The sequence below is a fragment of the Glycine soja genome, chromosome 13 (genome assembly GCF_004193775.1).
Source record: "Glycine soja cultivar W05 chromosome 13, ASM419377v2, whole genome shotgun sequence".
NCBI classification, from domain to species: domain Eukaryota; kingdom Viridiplantae; phylum Streptophyta; class Magnoliopsida; order Fabales; family Fabaceae; genus Glycine; species Glycine soja.
The window spans coordinates 23,950,180-23,954,556 of record NC_041014.1 but is presented as its reverse complement, the minus strand read 5'-3'; the positions used below and the strand labels follow the sequence as shown (position 1 = coordinate 23,954,556).

The following is a 4,377-nucleotide window of genomic DNA, read 5'->3' as shown; positions in this document are numbered from 1 at the left end:
ATTAATATAAAATAACAAAAAATAATAAAATTATAGTTTATTTAAAAAGATAACTAAAAAATAGATAAATATATTGATGATAAAAATAAAAATATAAAGAATTAGAAGTTAATATTTCAAAAATTATTTATCAACAAGTGAAACAAATTTTTTAATTAATAAAAAAATTAAAAACTAAAAACTACCTTGAAATGTTTTTCGTTACCTATTTCACTGATAGCACTTGTCTGATTCTTGTCTTACCATTACCAATTTCCCGCTCACTTCATCATTGACACAGACCTTTCTGGCTTTTTTTTTTTAAAAAAAAATCACGACTACTCCTTGATCTCTTCTTCTCTACTACTCTCCAAATCTCCTAATGTTTTCTCTCTTTTGACCACCGACATCGGTGTCGGTTCTGTCCTTTATATTTCTCTTCTTATCTACTACTGGAAAAATAGAAATCGATTGAAACTCTTAGAACCTTCTATTAGAAGTTTGTGGCCATTTTTTTTATAAGAAAAATCACATTTTGAATCAACCCTAACTTTTGATTTGCCATCTATGATGACGACCACCGCAATAAGCTTAGTGATTCTTCTTCTTTCCCTTTTTGCTATATCAGTCTAATATATGATTTTGTTTTGTTGCTGTGGTATCCATTTTGAGTAGGCTGACCTGCGTGAGGAGTTGCTTTGGATCTGAGCTGGGGTTTGGCCCGTAATATATTTGTTTGTCCCTAGAGTGCTTCTGGTGTTTGCTTTAGCAGGAAAAATAGCACAAAAAAGGGGTTAGGCTTAGACACGTTGAGGGTATTTATTCAAAGCGTGAGATACATGGAAATGAGGGGGTGCTGATGGTGGCCCTTTGGACATGTTATGTGCTCCATCAGCTTTTTTGGTAATTGACTAGTCTATTTGCTCGACATAATCCTATAATGTTCATCTTACATTATATGATAGTCCAGTTGCTTATTTTCTTAGGTGGTGAGTCCTGTGTTCTTCTAATAAGGAGACAACCAGAGGAAGCTCAACCTATAAAACTAACCCATAGAAACTGAATATTTTTATTGATAATCATTCATAAAAAAATATGTATTTGTTTTAGATAAGTTAATATGATTTCATTTGGTGTTTAGAAATTTTTTACCTATTATAAATTAAGCAATACAATTTTCAGTTTATAGAATTAAGCTCCTTTTAATTGTTGTCAAGTCAACTCAATTGAGAAAATTAGAACCACAAATCTTTTGGTGTGTTCAAAAATTTCTAAGAGCAAGATCCATTGAAATGATTTTTATAGTTGAAGAGATATTGTTATATTTGGCATGATGTGGATTATTTGTTTTAACTTTGCAGCTTATTGATTTACAAGGTGCTTTGATAAAGAGGTGTCTGGGTCTAAAAACTCTTAATCAAAGAAGAAAATGCTTAACCAAAAGAAAATCAAGGGTATGTAATCATTTTGTGTTGGTGCCTAATCAGTCTTGATATGAAATAAAAGGGTACAGAATTGGAAATTGGTTGCTTCTCATGAGACTGAATAGTTATTCTTGAAGGTTGATGCTACTATCTTCTAAAAGGTACATTACATTATTGAAGTTTTTAATTTATATTTTTCTCTCAATGATTTCATTTACATCATTGCATTATGAAGTGTTAATCCCCTTCTTTTCCCTTTTTCTGAGCATCTTCCTTTCATTTTTGTTGAGTCATGAGTGGTTACATGTATATATTTATGTACACTTCATCTCATTTTTTTTTTACCAATTGATTGCTTGCAATTAAGTTGATGGTGCTTGCATAGAACAAAAACAGGGAAAGGGTTATTGCTATCAGACACTCATGGTCAACATGTGTTCTATTAGGCTGAAGTGTATCAGCACTAGAGCTTTTGTTTGCATTTTCTTGGACAAGGGACTCCAATAGGTGCTACTGGGCACCTTGCGCCACTACTTTGCTGAGTTGCCTCTCTCTGACATCGACACACGCACTTATACATCTTTGGGGTATTATTACTGATTTGTTATCAGGCATTTTGATTTTTTATTCTAATTTTTTACTTTTCTGTTTTCTAATTATAATTTTTTCTTCCCAATATATTATAAAGTGCACGCTGATATGTAAAAGGTTTTACATATGAATGATTAATTTACAAAACCAAGTGATTTATGAACTAAGTAAGAGCAAATATATTGCTTTGCTATTTTGTGATGAGTTGTTGATCAATGATTTAACATGGCAGAAGGGTAGTTGCTTAGACTATGGGATATGATACAATATTTTCCCCAACAAACTGAGGCAGAGTTAATGCTACTCTTGAGTTCAATTAAAGTGCTAAAACAAATTTGTTGCTAATTTGTGATTTAGACTTTTAAGGACAATGTTGATGTCTTGGTACAATGCATGTACTATGTAAGTTCTCTAGCAGTCTAGCTCACATGGTTTCTCAGTATATATGTGACTTATGGATTTAGTTATAGCCTATATGATTTAGATGCCTGGAATAGAAAAATAGTTTTAAAGTATTCCACTAATTATATACTAAAATGTCACCAGCAGGTTATGGCAGCATCCAATCCTCACGTTATGTGCATGAGACAAAACTTACCACATTTAATTTGCTATGCTAATAAAGAATCTGCCATCCTTTTGCTAGATAATTTCTACGTATAGATGGGATATAGATAGGAAGGTATGCCTTCCTTTATCATTTTGCAGTTTTACTAATGCCTTTAAGTGGACTAGCAACAAATGATATGATTTGGCACTGGTACTTGTGTTTGTAAGCTCAATTGATTGTTTTTTTTTTTTTAGTTTTTTTATTTTTCATTTTAATATTTGTCTAGCTCAATCTTCTGCAACTCATTTTAATAGAGTTGATTCTCGATCAATCTATATTGGTAATGCGAGGTTTGCATATTTATTTCTTAACATTGAAGTAAGTTACTGCACAAGTAAGTTAATTTAGCTCTGTTGGTTTGGGATTTTTGTGAGTTATTATGATGCTTGTGCTAATAACTTCAATTTTTTTAAAAAATATTTTTGAGAGCATGAGGTGATAATTTGTACGTCCATTTGTCTTACTATTCTTTTTTCCTTTTTGTTCTGTGGCCGTCGTGTGTATTATCTATGGTTTTGATTGCACCTTCATCTCAAGTTTGCTGAAATGGGAGAAATATTAGTATCATCTGTTAAATGATATTTGTTGGATTGGGGACAAAATAAAAGGTATTTGCATGCAATTTTCTCTTTTGGTGAGTCTTACAGTGTTAGGCACTCTAGCAAACATTGGTCTTATATTCTTTCTATGCTTAGCACACGTGAAGTTAGATCCTAAATCTCTACATTAAACTGAAAATTGAACGTGTTATTGCTATGGCTATAATAGGCCTACTACCTTTGCACAAAGAATTGGTTCATCATTTGTTCTATAACAGAGTTGCCAAGCCTACATTTGCACTAATAATGGGTTTATCATTTGTTACACAATAAACAATTGCCAAGGGTGTAGACAATACCGCATTCGATGTATTTATTGCTTTGTTCATTGGTATAAGTTGAAACTTTTAACTACAAATAGTTAAAAATATTGCGACCTGGATTTTACTTGCTCTGGCTATTACCTTATAAGGCAATGACCAATCTCCACTTGTGCCATTGTATTTGTAGGTCTTATGGTCAGGTGTGGTTTTGTCATTTGTTCAACCTCATTGCCCCTCCAATTTTCAAATTGTTCAACCTCATGAAAGTCAACCAGTTGAAGAGGTTATTTACTTTATAATGGAACTAACGAATGAAGGACAGATGGTAAGAGTTGACGTGGGTGGCTCCTCGAGCACCAAATTAATCTCAAAGGATCAAGAGTTCCCTGCTGAAATTAATTTTAATTATAAAAAATGGTTTTTTTTTTTAAACTCTTAATCGCCCAACTATCCGTACCAACTTGATCAACATCTTTTTTTTCTTTACTTCACATTACAAGAATGGAAAAACGAATTAATAGTGGATCAATTTTTTTGGTGCCACGTGAAAATTGACTTACACAACATACAAAGGTGAGATCATGATTTAAGGTCTAGGTTTATTCCTTTATACTTAATTGTTTGATAAGAGTTTTATCGTTTTTTTTTCTTTTTCTTAACTTTTATTTTTTGTTGCATAATGTAAGGTTTTCTTCCACAATATTTAACTTTGTTTAACCAAAGAAATTATAAAGTTGGCTTAATGCTTAAAGAGAAAGAAAGAAAGAAGAAAGAGGTTGTGGGTTTAAATTTCTTTTATTAATATTCTAACAAACTAAAAACTAACATTAAAAAAAATTATTTTACCAAAATTTTAATTTATTAATATTTTACAGTATTCAAATTATGTCTACTAATCAATTACTTTTTCT

General features: G+C 31.5%; 1 long non-coding RNA gene across 5 annotated transcripts; it reads left to right on the top strand.

Annotated features, from left to right (window-relative positions):
* Positions 1-259: 259 nt before the first annotated feature.
* On the top strand, positions 260-4,125 carry LOC114381793. Of its 5 annotated transcripts, none has more exons than XR_003660075.1 (5): positions 260-882; positions 1,341-1,564; positions 1,850-1,990; positions 2,544-2,676; positions 3,654-4,125. It is a non-coding gene; the product is annotated as an uncharacterized LOC114381793 (long non-coding RNA). The 5 variants fall into 5 exon arrangements; XR_003660074.1 differs by having other exon boundaries at positions 1,771-1,990; XR_003660071.1 differs by having other exon boundaries at positions 1,341-1,990.
* The last annotated feature ends 252 nt before the right edge of the window (positions 4,126-4,377 follow it).